General features: G+C 41.8%; 1 protein-coding gene across 1 annotated transcript in view; it reads right to left on the bottom strand.

Moving 5' to 3' along the window:
• The window catches only part of LOC126335243 (NAD(P) transhydrogenase, mitochondrial-like), a 219289-nt gene extending 201362 nt beyond the window's left edge, over positions 1-17927 (bottom strand). Inside the window, exon 1 of the mRNA XM_049998282.1 lies at positions 17671-17927. The gene's annotated coding sequence lies outside the window, so the exon portion shown is untranslated. The remainder of the gene's footprint in view (positions 1-17670) is intronic.
• Between the last annotated feature and the right edge of the window lie 2893 nt (positions 17928-20820).

The following is a 20820-nucleotide window of genomic DNA, read 5'->3' as shown; positions in this document are numbered from 1 at the left end:
GTGCCACTCCCTATGATCAAAATCTAGCAGCTTGTAAAATTATATATTGGTTAAGTATTATATGTATTTTTTTTTAAACAAACCTTTTCATACACAGCCGGCCGTTGTGGCCGAGAGGTTCTAGGCGCTTCAGTCTGGAACCGCGCGACGGCTACGGTCGCAGGTTCGAATCCTGTCTCGGGCATGGATGTGTGTGATGTCCTTAGGGGTTGGGTTGTTTGGGGGAAGAGACCAAACAGCGAGGTCACCGGTCTCATCGGATTAGGGAAGGATGGGGAAGGAAGTCGGCCTTGCCCGTTCAACTGAACCATCCCGGCATTTGCCTGGAGCGATTTAGGAAAATCACGGGAAACCTAAATCAGGATAGCCAGACGCGGAATTGAACTGTCGTCCTCCCGAATGCGAGTCCAGTGTGCTAACCATTGCGCCACCTCGCTCAGTGATGTCCTTAGGTTAGTTAGGTTTAAGTAGTTGTAAGTTCTAGGGGACTAATGACTTCAGATGTTAAGTCCCATAGTGCGCAGAGCCATTTGAACTATTTGATCCTTGTCTTACAACTGTTTCCCTGTTATAGTAGACATATCGCCACTTCGTTTTTCCCGTATCGGACTGCTTGTGTCAGTACGGGCACTGGCAGTTTTACAGAAAGGATTAGGGAGGCGACAGGGTACTTCGTATTGATTCTAACACGTAGGTTTTTCGACTTCACTGCGTTGTTACAATTGTCTTCAGTTTTATATCACGGATCTTATGACTGAGTTATCCCGGAAGCTGTAATGACGTGATAAATAAAAGATGATTATATAGGTGACCACGAAAAGTGTATTACCATTCAAAGCAGTTTCTCACGATACCTTTTTCTTCCAGTAATGATAGTCCCGAAGGTGTGCAAGATGGTATCGGTGAGATCTGAAGGCAAGACACGGGTGCTGACAATTGAAGCTGTTAAGAACACGTCACGAGTTGTGTCTTGCATGCTCAGTCAGTAAGTGTCATTACTTGTTGGAGCCAAAGTTCCGTGTTTGTGGCCCGGTCAGGCACACAGTTTTAATCTGCCACGTAGTTTGATTCCCATTTACATTCGCTTAATATCTCGGAAGAGAGAGACTTGAGGAGAGCTGCAACAAAGCAATCAAACTACAGATGACTCGTCACACTTTTGTGTGGACTCTAGTGACCCATTACTATCCCACTTTTTTAAGGCGTGCTCCACAATTCAGTAGAGAGGAAAAAAGAACCATAAGGATTTAACGTACTTCGACGATGATTTGATTAGAAACGGAGCACTAACTTAGATTAGGGAAGTATGGAGAAGGAAATCGGGTGTGGCGTTTCAAAGATCCCATCCCATACTGGAACTAGTCTTATGTGATTTAGGGAAATCATCAGTATATACAAAGAGCAGCGTAGGGCTTAATGACAGACTATATGTACCCATTCAATGAGGGTGGATGTAGACCACATAATCGATGGACTGGTACAGATAATGTAGATGCTAGTAATGTCGAATTACGTCCTGAATACACAACGTATTGAAACAACTCACGAATTATCATCCACAAACCTTACGACCACGGGACAACGTTAGAGAGACGTAATAGGCAAAGAAGAAGAAGAAGAAGAAGAGAAAGCAAAATAAGTAAATGAATATTTAGTAGTTGATTGGTTCTTTGTAGTAAGGAGAACAATAAAGGAAGGAAGGTGCTTCACATGTTAGCAATCTGTGACAAAACTTGGAATGTGGAATATTTCATCCGGGTCAACCAGATAAGAGATAACATTCCAGAGATTAAAAACCAGTTACGGATTAGTACAGCATGAAATTATCTCCTTGGCAACCCTGATATAATAACGAAGAGTTCCCGCAAGATTACCTAGTTACGCGATGGATGTTATTTCGGACAGGAACACAAAAAAGAACTGTATATATGAGTCTGTAATTTTTATCGATTTGTTACCATACAGAAATAATGTATGAGAGGTAGAAGCATTGGGAAACATTCAAGTTCCCCCAAAGCATCAGGAAAATGGTATAGACGTAATATTTTACTTTCGTATTTACGGTATGCGATTCTTGTTTACACGGCGTACCGTGTTTGAGCGAATAATGATCAACAGAACTGAATCACCAATCTGTCCACCCCTCCAAGCAGTAAAACGCCTCGTGTGGGCGCCCCTGGTAGGGGAAACAGCAACACACACACACACACACACACACACACACACACACACACACACACGCATAAGAATGTCCCTCCTTTACAGCGCTACACATGGCAGCCCTTGCTGGTATCGGTAGCCAATGCTCCCCAGTCTATTAAATAAAAGCTGGCCGTAAAAGATCTGTTCAGCACACAGTAACGATCGTACGACAGCGTTTCCTTCATAAACAGTACAAACCCCAGTCTATTAAATGAAAGCTGGCCAAAAACGATCCGTTCCATAACACAGTAACGATCGTACGAAAGCGTTTTCTTCATAAACAGTACGAATCATACTGCGCCACTCTTTTGCTTACTCACAAAGCAGCGAGCTATTTTCAAACTTATTCTGAGCAGAAAACACGTACCTATCGTTGCCCACATGGAAGCTAGATTCGCCGTCTCCTAATATTCCACATATTCAAAGAAGAAAATAGACCCAGAGAGTGCAGCAGTCAATCTCTGGAAGTAATCACGAAGCTGAACGAAATCTTCAAACGTCACATAATATTAATTGTGGATAATAATAGTAATATTAATAATATAATATTAATTGTGGAGTTCTGCACTGAAACAATTAAAAAGATGCCATGGAAATGTGTAACACTTGGAGTAGATTTCCATACAACTAACAGACAAATCCGATTATTAAAAAAAGAGCCTAAAAGGAGCACGTAGTTTGCCAGACTACAAAAACCAGCAGAAGCGAAGTGGTATCTTGAAGTGGATGGTAAGACTTCACTCTGTAATGAGTGTAACCACCCCCCCCCCCCCCCCCGGCCCCCATCCTAGTGCTGACCTCCGTGTTTTGAATCGCTTCACAATTACTCTAACAGAAATTATTTTTCTGCTTAAGCCACTTAATTTTTTTTACCCAACGATGTAGAATTCATAGTATCAATCTAAGATGATAAAGCTGCCAGTATAATTAAGAAGAACATCTGACAAGAGATTTATGATTTCATTATCTTCGCACCTGTTTGGGCGGCCGCGACAAAGTCTCAACTGACAGATTTGAAATATGTATACCTTCCGTACACAATCCGAATATGCTGATGAGAGGCTAACCCGCTTAAGATATGTAACAAACATTTTTAAATATTTTATCGAATATTACAAGTTTTTGTGGCGGAAATAGTTTAGGGACACGTTTTGAGCATTTTTTTTCCTATTTCTCCTGCTTCTACACCTCTCTGTGCTGCCTTCTAGCAAATGGTATCTCCCTTCAGCAGTGTGGTGTAGCGTGGATCATCATCTCTAGTGTGGAAACTGAGAAAATGGGATAAGTAAACACACATTATTTAACAGCGGGCTTAAGATATCAAAACGTCCGCTCTCTATTGAGGGCAGAGATTTTGCTTAATGCGGAAACGATGGTCCGAATAGTGATAAAATACTTTTGACACACACACACACACACACACACACACACACACACACACACACACACACACAAGCGCGCGCGCACAAGTAATCTCGAGTAACCAGACAGAAATGTCAACATGTAAGCGTAGGCTTTCGCGGCCGTTGTCAGTTTCAATAAAATTCTTCTGGGCTGTAGACCACATTGTCAGTATATAAAACTCCGACGTTTCGGCCGCAATTGTAAACGGCCTTCCTCAGGGCTTTGTGCTGAGCTAGACTTTTTACTGAATTCAGCACAAGCCCTGAGGAAGGTCGTTTGCAATTGCGGCTGAAACGTCAGACAATTTTATGTATTGACAACGCGGTCAACAGCCCAGAAGAATTGTACTGGCCATAAAAGTCAACTGTCGTCAGTGCGACATGATTTACTTCCGGCTGTCCTCTACGTCTAATAAGCTTGGTCAACGATGGCTGACCACTGGGATCCGAATAGGATTAGCGGAGTACATCGAGGACGTTCAAAGAAGAGCAGCACGTTTCGTATTATAGAGAAACAGAGAAAGTGTCTCACGGACACGAAATTTCAGTCGCCAACTTTTTCCTCCGTATGCGAAAATGTTGACAACGACCTACATAGGGAGAAATGATCATGATAAAGTAAGGGTGAATCGTTCCCTTAGAAAAATTATAAATGACTGTGCTTAAACTGACACACAATATTTTTAGCGCATCGCAATCTGACTTTCAAAAATCCCTACAAAAGAATGGCCCTGACTAACAATAACCTATACCTCTCACGAATCACTTACCTCACAAAATTCTTCGTTACTCAAACTACTGCAATACAGCTTGCGCTAATACTGCCAGATGAATAAAAGAATCTGGCTACTGAAGGCACTAACTACTGATAGGCATAGTTAGCAAATGAAAGATTTCAATAGAGAACAAACTATGTATTTACCTTAAAAGTGTTCAAAAGTCATTATATATATCAGTTCATGACATCCAGTCTTACAAATTTACTCTCTCTCATGGACGCACGTCCCAATCATCCGCTCTCAAAACTCCGCCATCTCTCTCCCCACATCCACCACTGCTGGCGGCTCACCTCCAACTGCGCAACGCTACGCGCTGTTAACATCAACTGCCCAACACTACAATAGCAAATTCCAACAATGCAAACCAGCCACAAGCTGTACACAGCACAGCCAGTGATTTTCATACAGAGCGCTACGTGGCGTTACCAATATAAAAAACCTAAACAGCCTACTTACAAGGGAAATCAGAGCTCGCACGGAAAGTTACAGGTGACCGTTTTCTCCGCCCGCTGTTAGAGAGTCGGATAATAGAGAATTATTGTTCTACGAACCCTCTGCCAGGCACTCAAGTGTGATTTGCAGAGTAGCCATGTAGGTGAAGATACATGTAGAAGCAATGTACCACGTCTACAAAAAGAAATACCCAGCGATTACATTATACGAATTACGCAACGGCTACAGCACCCACCGATCCATCATACGATAAAACACACATCATTCTGTTTTACAATCTTCGACGGACGTTCTTATCAATAAAGTAAGTCGAGACACCACACAAACTTCGTATAGGCCTACAGAGTGTCATAATTCTGTAAGTAATGACACGAAGTTAAACATCACACATCATTCATATTCGTTGCCTGTGACAGGCTGTATCTTTTTTATTTATTTATTTAGTTTTTCAGTCATCAGTCTTCTGACTGGTTTGACGGGGTCCGCCACGAATTCGTCTTCTGTACCAAGCTCTTCATCTCAGAGTAACATTTGCAACCTAAGTCCTCAGTTATTTGCTGCCTGTACTCCAATATCTGTCTTCTTCTACAGTTTTTAGCCTCTAAATCTCTCTCTAGTAGCATGGAAGTTATTCCCTGATGTCTTAACAGATGTCTTGCAAATCCCTTTCCTCATCGATTCTGTGGAGAACCACCTCAAACATTACGTTATCAATAATCCTAATTTTCAACATTCTTCTGGAGCGGCACATCTCAAATGTTTGTCCTCTGTTCCGGTTTTCCCACAGTCCATGTTTCAGTGCCATACAATACTGTGGTCCAAACGTACATTCTCAGAAATTTATTCCTCAAATTAAGGTCTATGTTTGACATCGGTAGACTTGTTTTGGTCGGGAATGCCCTTTCTGCCAGGGCTAGTTTGCTTTTTATGCCCTCCTTGCGATGGCTGCCATTGGTCATTTTGCTGCCTCGGTAGCACAATTCCTCAACTTCTACTTCGTGATCCCTATTTCTGATGTTCAGTTTCTCACTGTTCACATTTCTGCTACTTGTCATTACTTCCGTCTTTCTTCGCCTTGCTCTTAATCCTTATTCTGCACTCATTATACTGTTCATTCCATTCAACAGATCCTGTAATTTTTCACTTACACTCACGATAGCAATTATATCAGAGAATCTTTTCGTTTTCAGTACTCTTAACTGATTTATAGTTTGAAGTCAGAAGCATTTTCGAATCGTTTGCTGACGAAGTTGTTGCACACAGAAAAGTATCACCGTTGAGGAACCTGTAAACGTGTTTGCGATATTCGCTGTATGCTGTCCACTTGACGCGCATACGTAACAACCTAGTTCCTCAAATTTAAATTTTGAAGCAAGTGTCACATTGTTCACATCGTGTCGCGAAGTATTTTGAACCTAGTGGACAATGTACGATGTACAGCGCAGGACACAAACATTAAATCTTCTAAATCTGCTCCAGTTGCCAGATATTTCAAAGTTACAGATAATAATCCGTCAGGAAACAAGCTATTGTGCGAAAAACGAATGTCTGAAAGTCAGGTTTGTTTCACAAATTGCCCATCAATCAAAATTTCTCTCAAACACATCATATCAAGAAGGACACAGCCAAATAATTTTACAAACACTTTAAGTTTGACAAATTGTTTGCTCGTCTACCGGAACTTGGACATAATTTCTGCACTATGTAATGGGTGGCAGCCCTCTCTAAATCTTAATAAATGAAAGAACGCCGATAAGAAAGAGAAATGACAATTAGAGTCTTTTTTTTCTTTTTGTGTGAAATCTTATGGGACTTAACTGATACGGTCATCGTCCCTAAGCTTACACACTACTTAGCCTAAATTATCCTAAGGACAAACACATACGCCCATACCCGAGGGAGGACTCTAACCTCCGCCGGGATCAGCCTCACAATCCGTGGCTGCAACGCCTGAGACCGCTCGGCTAATCCCGCGCGGCCAAGTTAGAGTCTGATTAAAAGTTTAGTGTTGAATATTCGTAGCACATCACATCGTTTGAATGTTCAGGCTTAGTGCTAAGAAACGTTGCGAAATGGGGCGAGCACGTAAAAATCCGGATTAGGGAATGCAAAAGAGAGATTTGTTGTATAGGTTCTGGGAATGTGTAGTTCGCCTGTAAAAGAAATAAGACGATAGTGAGACTTGTTCTAGAGTACAGCTACAGAATTTGGAATCCTTATCGAGTGGGAATGACGACAAACATCCTACGAAAGCAGAGCCGCGCTACTGTAGAATCGGAGCAGGTCAGTACAGCCCATACTAAAGTAGCAATAGACAAGTTATTCTCGCGAAACCGTGTTGGGGACATTTAGACAACCGGTACTAGAGAGAGAGACTACGCGAAAATTCTACTGCCTCCCTTGTGTATGTGGCGTCGGCATCATGTGAAGAAGGTACGAGATAGACCACGTACAGAAGCACATAGTAATTGCTGCCTCGGTCGATTCGCGAATGGAACACAAATATTGGCACGTAGTAAGTTTTACCATTCTCGTTATAGTGACAGAATATACAGGGTGAGGCATTTAAAACTGTTTGTCTGAATACTTGGCATAATACACATCGGATTAAAGAAAGGGTGATAGTAAACGTTGTTCACCTCGAAAAGGAACATCCGTTAACATAACGCTCGACCCTGCTGCACCACCACCGGTGAGAGAAGAGGTGATTGAAATCTTACATAGGAACCCCTATTTTTGATTACAGATTCGGATGTTTTCGTGAAAAAATGTGTAGCTTTTGTATGAAACATTTCTTTCGTTTCATGTTAGATGTCGCTGTAATCGACAGACATGAAAATTTGGTGACGTCGTTGCAAAACGGTAATATCTCTCAAAAATACACGCCCGATTAGGAAAATATTTGAGAAAAAGCCACCATGTGACTCCGTCTACCCTCCCGCAATGCATTCTTACATTACATTTAGCGTTACCCAGGAACAACGACATGGACCTAGTAGTGTGTTCCCTTAGGGTTGTTTCATTTTGGTGAGTCCCCTTGCCTTCCACTATAGTGAGCCCCTTGCCTTTCACAAGTGTTTCAGTGCAGCAAATGTTCGAAATGTTGTCCGTTGTTTCTAGCGCACATTGCAACTCCGTGTCTGCACGGCAATCCGACATATAGTAGTGCCTCTGCGCTAATGTTTGAACATTCATTGCGAATTCGCTGCCACATATCTTCCGGGGTTGTTGGTACATCAATATAAACTCTCTCTTTTAGCCCCCCATAGGAAAAAAATCGGCAGAAGTAAGATCGGGTGAACACGCATGCCACGTTTAAGGATTCGCCCAATCTATAAACCTGGATAGTTTCGACTCAAAACTTGTCGAGCTAGCCGTGAATAAGGCGCTAGGCAACCATTGTGTTGAAACCACATATCCAGTCTTGTTTGAAGTGTGACATCGTCCATTAGTATGGGTAAAACATTATCCACAAAGTCGCTGTACATTTAACCAGTCACATTACCTTCTATGAAGAATGTGCCAATTACATGCGCACCTAAAATACAGCACCAAACGTTGACATTCCATGGGCGTTGATGTTCAACTTACCTTACCCAATGGGTGTTCTTCACTGACAAATAATTCATATTATGTAGAATCACTTGACCACGATTCGTAAAATTTGATTCATCAGAAAAACCTATCCGTGGAATGAAACTACGATTGACTGCCAGTTGTCCCGTATCCCGTTGCAGAAATTCAGGCGATTGTGAAAATCGGCACCATGCAGTTCTTGATGCAACGATAAATTTGTGCCATTTGTGTGCACGCGGTATGCGTAGAACACTTATTTGCGAAATTCCTGAACCCCGCTTAATTTGCCGAGAACTAATGTGAGGATATGCAGCAACCACAACTAAAACTTTTTCCTGTGTTATTTTCGTTTGTCACAGACGGCGGTCGGACTTTTTCTCTAGGTTTAACACTCCCCGTTTCAGTCAACAGGTGGGCAATGCTGCGGAACTTCGTTGCAGACGGAACATCCCTATCGGGCAACAGAGTAGCATACCTTTGAGGAGCTTCGTCAACATTTCTAAGAGCCTCAAAGTACGTTGCAATGATATCGACCCTCTCTGCAATTGTTAACATCATGGAAGAATTGCGACAAGATGTGAACAGTTTGAATCACTGAAGTAATATGCCACAGTCTGACCGCAGACTTAGCGCATGATCATGGTCTGTGCTACATTCGATTGTGGGAGGTGTCACATGATAGCATCATCAAAAATTTCCAAAAAAAAGTACTTCGATTGTCTCAATCGGATGTGTATTTGTTTGAGGTAGTACCGTGTTGCAACAACTGTCACCCCCATTTCCATGTTTACATATTACAGTGCCATCTATCATGAAATGAAAAAAAAAATTTCATGCAAAAAGTACATATATTCTCGCGGAGAATCCAAATCTGCAACCCCGGGGGTGCTGCAGGTTGGTCGAGTGTTATGTTAATCGATGTCCCTCTTCGAGGTGAACAGCGTTTACTACCACTTTCTTTTAATCCTATGTGTATTTCGCCAAATATTCCGACAAACAGTTTAAATGCCTCACCCTGTATGCGCAGTAATAGCCGCACAAAGTATGATCCGTGTTTCCCCCTCACACTAGAACTGTCGCATCAGTTAATCGAGTGCACTGGTGTGTTGAAGTAATAATACCAAAGTGGCTAACGACAGAAAGTGGTCAAGTGTTTTCTTTCTTATAAATTACCTTTTAAAGGGCGTATGAGAAAGCAAGATACTTGATACTGTGGTATCGCCCTGAACAGTGCTCCATGCGATATCCGTATCAATCTGAGGCTATTGTAGCTCGTGAATATACGAGTAATTGTGACTGGCGCAATAGCATCGCATTACGCAAGATTACTGCAAAACAGTTCCAAGAAAGAAAACCAAGAGTTTCCTTGTTTCCTCCGTTAAGCGTATAGTGGAACGGCAGGAAGGATATTTTGTTTCAGGTACATAGCTTTCGAGATTGATTAGGTACTACTTTCGAAGAAGTGTTACCAGTTTCGAAGTACCTCTTGTAACTCGTTATGACTCCATTAAGACATTGGTGCAGCACAGTTTCGGAAAAAATTTTGTGAACTTTTGACGATTTTGAAAGACAAAGACTCACTCTCTTTTCAGATCCTGGAGTGCATAATGTTTATCATACATGACATCATCTCCGTGTATTTTGCTTTCATGCCGAAATGTAGATGCGAGCCATTAACAAAGACACCTGTGTTGCATAACTGTCTACAATGGCGGTACCTCCCTTTCGAACAAATTGCACGCTAAATGAGGAGTCTCGTTTGAAACATTGTTCAACTCCTTCAACTAATGTGTTAGTGAGAGAGAACTCTGTCCCAAATATGAGTACTTTCTTTTTAAGACCACTTAGCTTCGATTAATTGTGTTTATAAATTTAATCCTCTTGGAAAACATTCTTGAATAAGACAAAACACCAACTTTTAAACTCGGAATAAGACATGCCAGTCAAGTTTTGAAGAAACTAAGCCCTGGACTTTACTACTTACGAAAGTAGCGCATTTTTCTGCTAGCCTTTATATAGCTCATGTATAGTTATGAACGTATCTTCATGATAAAGTTACCAAATAGTCTAAGGAGAATCCCTATCATTGAACTTCAAAATGGTTCAAATGGCTCTGAGCACTATGGGACTTAACATCTGAGGTCATCAGTCCCCCAGACTTAGAACTGCTTAAAGCTAACCAACCTAAGGACATCAGCCACATCCATGCCCGAGGCAGGATTCGAACCTGCGACCGTAGCAGCAGCGCGGTTCCGGACTTGGAGCGTCTACAACCGCTCGCTCACAGCTGCCGGCTATTGTACTTAATCATTAAACAAAAAAGTAGTAGAAACTCGGCTCCTAAATTATTAAGCATTCTAGTTAGAAGAAAATAAACAGCACTTACTTTGGACCAGCGATTTAAGAGAATACGAAATAATAATAATAATAATAAGAAGAAGAAGAAGAAAACTATTTTGGAAAGAACAACAAAATTCATACTTTCGAAAAACTACTACTCGAAAAACTATGAAAACTATAAAAAGTCTGATAATGTGATGTGCAAAGAAGTAACGAACATGGTTTGTATATGGAATTAAGGTTAGAAGTCTGACAATCTGCACTGTATAAGCCACACACAACGAAAACGAGAATAGTGCAGTCACAAAAAGCTCCCGTTCTATAATGGAAATATAAAGGAAAACTTACATAGTCGGTTCATCCATACACACTTTATTATTGAATAAAATGACTTTTTGTTGATTGGTCTTACTCATCATGCGTACATTCCCCTCTTCGGAAAGGTCTCAACGGCCGGCTCTCTTCTTCTTCCTCGGCGGCCATACTGATCAGTATTCTGCTCAGCGTCGTTCCATCCTGTCGTTGTTGCACACCATCGAATTACCCAACCTTAACATTTTGCTTGTACGTTCGGTCACCTGTTACGTCAACCCTGTCCCCCTCCTCATCGTCAATAAATTTAATGACAGCCAGCTGCCACGGACACCCTCGACATCATTTATCGCGATCACTATGCGTGTTTCCACGACGAGGTGTCAAGACTTTGAACTGGGAGCTGACTGTACCTAGTTACGCGACGAAGTTCGTCCCCGCTACGTTCTGCACTTGCGTGCTATTTGACGCTTGATGAAGATATTGTGTGGCCTGGTAGATATGAATAAGGGTCCTGGGTGGGTTGCGCACAGGTCAGGTAGGTACATACTTGCTTTCTTTTCTTTTTCAGCTAACACGACTTATACATTGAGCAATCCTTCGTGAGAAAAGTAGTGGGCTGCTCCGTCATGGATTGCACGTTTAACTGTAGGTCCCCCCCTCAAGTGGCTATTGAAAACCGGTTCTCAGGCCAGCTGAATGCTGCTAAGTGTACCATTTCAAACATGACCGCTCCTACTGTTTGTGGTTTTGAAATCAATCATACAATAAATAAAAGCTCTCCTGCTTGTTTGTGGTTTTGAAATCAATCATACGATAAATAAAAGCTTTCGTATTTCACATCACTGACACCGACATACAGGTCTTCCCAATAGGTAACGTTTTAGATGTACATTTATAACACGCCAGACTATAGTGCAAGGATACAGAGGTTCAAAGCTACCTTACATGTATACGTATAATCCGGTGCGAGACGAAAACGTAGTTTAATTTTATCCATTGTTGTGGTGAAGAAAGAGCGAAGAAAATGGCACTGTGAAACGGGGACACAGTGTCATTGAAACATAGCTGAAAACGTAGTTCATCAAGTAACGTAGCACGAAGAAATACGCTTTAAAGTGTCTCAGTTATCATCAGAAGGAATTATGAACCCCGTATTGTACTAACGACGCACATGCAAAATTTTCCTGCACGTGAAAACATGTCTGAGGTGTAAAATTAGTTTTGCGTTACTTCAGTGTTACATATAAAAGATATTCCTGACCCATACAGTTCTTTTCATATGAGAGACATTCCATGTTGTGGCAGGGAAAAGAAAGGAACGGAAGAAAGATGCTCCTACCGGAGCACAAAAAAAGGTGAATATGCTCGTGTTTAAAAGACTGACTGCAAAGTGGGGGTACCAGCTGCCTCACTCTACCTTTAAAAAGTTGACATGCGAACATCGCGCTTTTTTATGCGGAGAGATGAGAGGGAAGGAGTGAGTATCAGTGGAAAGGAGTCAGAAAAGTAATAAATACTTCCAGATAGTAGACACTGGTTGTGGCATAGAAACAGCGAAGAAAATGGCACTGTGAAACGGGGACACAGTGTCATTGGAACATAGCTGACAGTGACAGAACAGTGCTAGGAGAAGAATGAAGGAGACAGTGCAAGTGTGAGAGAGAGATAAAAGAGAAGAAGAAAGTGGAAGTGGGTGAAAGCCAGTGATAACGAAAGAAAATCTATAACAACGAGTAAGGGGAGAGGGAAGGGGGGGGGGGGGGGGGAGAGGTAGAGAAATAAATGAGACAGTATTAAAAGCCGTAAGAGAAAGCAAAGACAGTGAGAAGTGACACGAGACAGCAGTAGTAGGACAGAACAAAGGAGAGACGAGGTATACAAAGGGATAATGGCAATGAATTGGTCTGAATGAGTGAAAATGGTCAAGTGAGATTGAACGGATATGAGCGACTTATAGCGATGGACTTCTGGGTATGAGTGAGCTACAGTTAAAAAGAGCACGAGTATGTTCGCAAGCCAAAGTTTCTGTGAGAATTTTTAAAGGCACTAAAGAAGATAAAATGCGGCAGCTGGGAGCCCCACATTTCAGTCAGTCTTTTAAACAGGAAAAAATACACCTTCTTTGTGCTCCAATTCTAGTGTTTACCTGCTGGTTCCATTTGCGCAAGGAGCTAGGAAAAATTGAATATCCTTCAGTTTGCCCCCTAATCTCTATTAAGGTCACAATTCCTGAGTGTCATATGCGACGGAAGACGTAAAATTATTGCATAGTCTATATAAATTTACCGAAGGTTTCGCGAGGACTTCACCTTTTTCTCCAACGGTCTGCATTAAGTTCACTGAGCACTTAGGTTACTCATTCTTATGGGCTGCAATGACCAGTTACGACACTAGCGGCAGGTTTCTGAATTCTTTCGACGTCTTTCGCCACACTGACTTGCGTGGCACTTAATATTTCATATGAGATGAAACACAGCACACGAGGATTTGTTTCGGGTAAACAGTAACTCAGCAGCACCGATTACAAAAGGGGACGTTATGTAAGTAGAAATACGAACGCCAAACTACCTCGCTGCGACCTCCAGGGGTAACCAGTTACGTATTTCGGTATGAGCACCAGCAGCTGGAACATTCAATACTCTAAGGTGCAACGTTTTAATATTTTGCGTCCTGCTGATAGTGAGAACAGTAGCGACACAGGACCCCTCTTTTCTATAACGGCGTGGAAAATAATTTGCCGCTGTCTAGTACTGAAGTATCTTTCCTGTAACCCCCCCCCCCCCCAAAAAAAAAACCGATCTGGAAATAATCTATATCAATTTTCAGCAAACGACTGGCGTGCATAGCAAAAGGTACTTCCCACTGCACCACATATTTGGGTTTCTCCCCGTTCCAATCGCGTGTGAGGCACCGGCAGAATTTGTCCTTGAGATATTTTTTCAATTTTTTTTCCTTGAGTCAACAGTCTTCTGACAGGTTTGATGTGTTCCGCGAAGAATTCCTCTTATTCCAACCTCTTCATCTCAAGAGTAGCACTTTCACCCTGCGTTTTCGGTTATTTGTTGGATGTATTCCAATCTCTGTCTTCCTCTACAGATTTTACCCTCTACAGCTCACTCTAATGCCATTTGGAAGTTATACCCTGATATATTAGCACATGTTCTTGTCATAACATTTCTTTTTTCGCCGATACTGCTGAAAATCCCGTCATTCCTTACATCATAAGCCCACCTAATTTTCTACATCCAACTGTAGTGCCATATCTCATGCGCTTCGATTCTCTTACTTGGTTGTCCCACATTCCATTACTCACTACCATGCAATCCATACTCAGAAATTTCTTAAATTGAGGTCAATTTTTGATACAATCTTCTCATGATCAGGCATGTCCTCATACCTGTACTAATCTTCTTTTGCATGTCCTCGCTTTGAAATTAAGTTCATGGCTAATATAATTTCTGCTACTTAATATTTATTCGGTTTACTCTCAATCCCCATTCTGTAAACATTAGACTCTTCATTCCATTCAACATGTCTTGTAATTATTTTTCACTTCCATTAGAGTCCTAGCTTAATACTGGCCCTTCATACTCAGTAAGTAGGTTTTCGAGGCACAGTTGAGCCCTTGTTCTGTAATAGTTCAGGTTTTTCAGTATCGTGAACGTAACAGACAGTTCATACTGCTCTTCTTTGTTTAGGTTAAACGTCCCCTATTAGTCTTAATTGGTATGGCTCCATGTTATGCCAATGAGCGGAAAATTACCACTTGCTTTACCTTCGATTGAGCCTATGTGATGATTACTTTTCACTTCCCCGCAGACTTTACACGCAGGCGCTTGTATGAGTTCACTGAATCCAAATGTCGTTAACTGATGATGTAATAACACATTTTTGCGCGCCCCAAAGATGACATTAATGAAAAATATAAAACTCTAAAAGTAACGTCCAGCGTTATTATTCCATTTTCCTCTACCATGGCGACGTTTATGGCACCTAAATAAACCAAACTGCTAAATTTTTTATTCAAATTCCCGACCCCAAACTCTTATCTAATGTACTGTCTCTCCTAGTTTATGGAAGTTTTGCCGCAACCTGTATAAGTTCAATAGACAGCCCGTATGTTTTCCCAGCTGTTGTCATATTGGAAAATTGCTGTTGACCATAATACTGTATCAAGCAATAAAATGAAATAGAACAAGGTAACTAACTTTGAAAAATATTCCTTTGGATTTGGATTACTCTCCACTAACATGAAAACTATAAGATCCTATTTAATGAAATGTTCACAATATTTACGAAGACCGAGCAAGGTGGAGCAGTGGTTAGAACAACAGATTGGCAGTCGGGCGGACAACTGTTCAAGCCTGCGTCCGACCATCCTGATTCAGGTTTTCCGTGATTTCCCTAAATCGCCTCAGGCAGATGCCGGGATGGTTCCTTTGAAAGGACACGGCCGACTTCCTTCCATCCTTTCCTAATCCGACGGGACCAATGAGTTCGCTGTTTGGTCCCCTCCCCAGAATCAACCAACCAATCATTTACGAGTAAACATGTCAGCGAATGAAACAATAAAGGATGAGTATTTTGAGATGCTTGTCATGAGCGTAATAAACTATTGTTTGTTTCCTGTCGAACTGGCTGCAAAAATATCCAGGAAATGTTCTGGAAGTGAGGGCCAAGGTTTCTGGCACAGTAGTTTCAGCACAGTTACGCAATGTTTACGTGGCGGTGAAGGCGAAACTGCGCTGCCCCAGAAACCTTGCTTGTCGTCCACTTTTAGCATTTTTTCTGGATATTTTTGTTAAAGCTTTTACCGCGCACAGGACGAAGCCTTATTTCACTGTGCCCTTTACAAGGGTTACCAAGAAACACTATTTCATTAAAACTCAATCAACAATGCATTTCGTCTCTGAAAATAAAATTAATCACATTGGTACAAAAGTCAAGACGCTTTGCGTTTTGTCACCCGCCTGATACCAACTATTTTCGTTTTGAGGAATGTTAGTACGTACACATTTTGGGTAAAAACTCCCATCGAAGTTTTTCTTGTTTCATTATCGGCACGGTACACTGCGCTGTCAGGTTTCATGTCGCGGCACGTACTATTGTAGTGGGATTCGAGAGCGAAAGTTGCAGCAGTTCAACCTGTTTGTCGCAGCACAGGACAGCTGCACACTAACGTTAAAGTGTGCTTTCAGCCTTTACGTAAGCTCGAGTCACACAGAGGAACAGAAATTTGTCTCTCTCGTCTGTCCATAGTCCAACCACTTCTTCGTCATAAACAGGTACGACCTGCAGTCCAGGACTATAACTTTAGTGAACAACTATAAGCTTTAACACCGTGAAATATGTGACGTAAAATTGATCACAATACAATATCACACTGTTTATTGACAATACCAGCATTTCACTCTCACCATTTGCTTCAGTAACTACACACATCAAAAATAGAAAAAAAATATTACAAATTCCTTCTCGTCGGTTAAATACACCGAGCCACAAGTTCGCTTTTCTGTAGTGCAGCACAGGCAGTAAAAATGATCATTGAAAACTGACGGTGTAAAACCTATAGCCAACATATTTTCTACGAGCATGACGTTGTTCAATTCGTTTTGGAAGACCGACGTTCTATAATTTAATTCACGATTGCATGGTAGTGTAAACGCGTTAAATATGCCATTATTATACTGTTCTGTCATGATACCCATTCGAATTTATCCGAACCCTACTGTTTATGTAAATAATTTATCGCAGGATGTATATTTTGGATATCTGCCACGCGACTGGAGTAGAACAACTTCGTTGACTAACACTTGCAGAAAATGCCTTGTAAGCATAATCATACAAATGATAGAGGTTATTGCTTCTGCAGCTCTTTAGCTTTCCTCTAGAACACAATGACCGGGCAAATTGATACAAATGAATGACTTCGTGGGATAAGAATGCGCATAAGTAATTTTCTTCTTTCATTATGGCCAACATACAAACTCAGTATCCAGGAAGTAATTTCACAACTACTGGCGTCATAACACGTGTGATATTCAGTGTTAACTGTGAACAACATTGCATTACGTCAACTAAGAAGCAGCCGACGGTCAGAAAAAAGTGCGTTGTGGACTGGCACGCACGTAGTTCATTTCTGGTGCCGCGCTTGCGCGTGGGAGCTCGTCCGTTCGTTGGTGTTTTCCCACGGCGGTTCTATTTTCACGCAGAAAAGCAGCAACACGTGCTCAAATAACTTGTCACACATACGGTGGCGTACAAACAGTCGCTTAACACAAACAGTACGAGCTTCTCGATCTGTCTCGCGAGTAGCTGTTAGTCATAGGCACACACACTACATTAGTTCTTGAACAATAAATAGAAAAGCGTTGTAGGTTTTCAAACATCACCGGAAGACACCGGCCGGTTGATGATGCTTCGAATCACAGATTATCCCTGCACGGCCTTTGCACAGCTTTCTATACGAAGACTATTACACACTTCACGAGAAAGGAAATTCAGTTGGTGTGCAGATCATGAGAAGCGACAGAAACGGGAGCGCCGGTAGCTTCGTTTGGTTGCGAAGGGCGGGAAAAAAATAGCATCTTGTGACAACCTACCGTACACGAGGTCCAACTCGCAGCACTTCGGCAAGGAACTGAGAGCCACTCTGCGACAAGTGCCGCACGTCTCTGGCAGTGCTACCAACCCAACGCCGAGATGTCACTAGCGGCGGTCGAGATGAACAGCGCGCAAGCACACACCCAACACGCACAGTAGCGCAGGAAGTCACGAAGAACACTGATGGCAGAATCCATTGGAATAAGGAAAGCTCTTACACACTGAGACCCTATCGCAGCATTATCACACTATATCTGCATCATATACTCCGCAACCACTGTACAGTGCAAGGCAGAGGGTACATCGTACCTATATTACCGAGTTGCTGTTCCATTCGCAGATTTAGCGAGGGAAATATGACTGTATTTCTTTGTCTGTGCCCTAATCCCTCTTATCTTATGCTCATAACCCCTACGAGAGATGTACGATAGTTGCAGCAACCTTTACTTTCCCTCTGCATTTGTGTCATACTTTCGTATGGACTAACCATCTCTTTCGATCCCAACAGTGCGTCTGTGAATTCTAATATTCTTCTGTGGTCGTGCCTACCTCATAATCAATCTCAAATAGAAGAACCATACCATAGCAAAGGTCGCACTACGACAGGAATGGCTAAGGGATAAATGTAAGGATTTGGAAGCATACATCACTAGGGGAAAGACAGATGCCGCCTACAGGAGAATTAAAGAGACCTTTGGAGAAAAGAGAGAAGAATATCAAGAGCTCAGATGGAAAACCAGTCCTAGGCAAAGGAGGGAAAGCAGAAACGTAGAAGGAGCACATAGAAGATCTATATAAAAGCAAGATGTACTTGAGGGCAATATTATGGAAATGGAAGAGTACGTAGTTGAAGATGAGATGACAAAACTCTTCCATCTGATGAGCAATATGTATCAGTCAGGGAAATACACTCAGACTTCAAGAAGAATCTAATAATTCCAGTCCCAAAAAAAGCAGATGCTGACAGTTGTGAAAACTACCGAAATATCAGTTTAATAAGTCACGGTTGCAAAATACTAACACGAATTCTTTACAGAAGAATGGAAAAACCGGTAGAAGCCGACCTCGGGAAAGATCAGTTTGGATTCCGGAAAACTGTAGGAAAAAGCGTGGCAGTACTGACCCCATGCCTTCTCATAGAAGATAGGTTAAGGAAAGGCAAACCTACACTTATAGCATTTGTAGACTTAGAGAAAGCTTTTGATAATGTTGACTGAAATGCTCTCTTTCAAATTCTAAAGGTGGCAGGTGTAAAATAGAGGGAGCGAAACGCTATTTTCAATTTATACAGAAACTAGATGGCAGTTATAAGAGTCGAGGGGCATGAAATGGAATGTACTGGTTGAGAAGCGAGTGAGGCACGGCTGTAGCCTATCCCCGATGTTATTCAGTCTGTATACTGAGCAAGGAGTAAAAGAAACAAAAGAAAAAGTTGGAGTAAGAATTAAAGTCCAGGGAAAAGAAATAAAAACTTTGAGGTTTGCCGATGACATTGTAATTCTCTCAGACACAGCGAAGATCTTGGTGGAGCAGCTGAACGGAATGCACAAAAAAATGGTTCAAATGGCTCTGAGCACTATGAGACTTAACATCTGTCAGCAGTCCCCTAGAACTTAGAACTACTTAAACCTAACCAACCTAAGGACGTCACACACATCCATGAACGAGGCAGGATTCGAACCTGCGACGGTAGCGGTCGTGCGGTTCCAGAGTGAAGCGCCTAGAACCGCTTGGCCACACCGGCCGGCTGATTTATTTGAAACCAGCCTCTTCGAAAAATTAAGTGTCCAAAAGACCAGCCATTTATGCCAGTACTTAAAATATTAGTCTCATATTTGTGTTTGATGTATCTTAGGGGTAATACAAGCCAAAAAAGACCAAATTTCACGGTTAGATCGTGTTAGTTATTTCAGTTCTTTCATCGATTACAAATTATACAATAACGATGGCAAAAAGAATAATTAGGCTTCAAAAAAATTGCGATGTGAGCTCTTGAGCAATTTCATAAGTAATTGGCTTTCCCTTGGAAAAGGAGTGCTTGACGGAAGCACTGAAATTTATAATCGTTCTCGTCAAAAATATTCAGCTGCTGCAGTTTAAGCTGTGCTCTTAGGATCCTGACTAATCACACCCTCGGAGAAAAACAGCAACACTTTTTGACGATCAAATGTTATATAAGAAAGCTTGGCTTTTCTTGTAGATTTATGTAAGCATACTAATTTAAACCATTAACTTTTCTTATTTATGTGTTCGCGCTACTTAACAATGATGTTGCTATTGGCTGACTACATCACATATCGTAAGCTGTGAATATCTGCTGTCATTGGCAAGGAAGATCGCGTAACACGAACTACAAGTGTCTGACAATAGTGCGTCACAGTCTAGATTTCAGTACTTCGGAAACTACCGTGCTATATTTGATAGAATTTGTGTTTACACTTCCATAATACGAAAATACGCAGTGTAAATGTTGTAGCGCATCGAAGAGCTTTACAAAACGTTTCGTTTTTTGCTGTGTTTCGTTTCCTAAAATGCCGGAAAGTTGTATGCCAGTGTATAAAATCTCCACTATTCAAAGGATGCTTTACAGCTCCGAGGGAAAAGTACATTGTCACTTAACAGGGAAAAGTATATTTTCACCGGAGACAAAGGGTATTTTTAACCAGAAAATATACTGGAATTTTTTTTCTCGACCGCGTATACACACTGCTCACGGAAACGATCGGCCGGCCGGGGTGACCGAGCGGTTCTAGGCGCTACAGTCTGGAACCGCGCGACCGCTACGGTCGCAGGTTCGAATCCTGCCTCCGGCATGGATGTGTGTGATGTCCTTAGGTTAGTTAGGTTTAAGTACAGTAGAACCCCTCTAATCCGACATTGGATGGTCCGTCACTCCGGTTAGTCCGACCATGCTGAGGCTCGCGAGCCTGTGCCGACTTGTCACTGACTGGACGCCTGTCGCGCCATTGTTGCGGTGTCTATTGCTGTGCATATTTTTATACTGTACGCTATTGTGCAGTTTTATCCTTTGTTGGGATTAAAAAACGTCGTTGTTTGCTTTATTCCGCGTTCTCTACACACTTATTACTGTTGATTCATTGTGTATACAGTTGTCTGATTTTCAACGTGTCTGGATTCAAATGTAAATA

Source organism: Schistocerca gregaria, chromosome 2 (assembly GCF_023897955.1).
Source record: "Schistocerca gregaria isolate iqSchGreg1 chromosome 2, iqSchGreg1.2, whole genome shotgun sequence".
Taxonomy (NCBI): Eukaryota; Metazoa; Arthropoda; class Insecta; order Orthoptera; family Acrididae; genus Schistocerca; species Schistocerca gregaria.
This window is presented reverse-complemented; position numbering and strand designations above follow the sequence as displayed.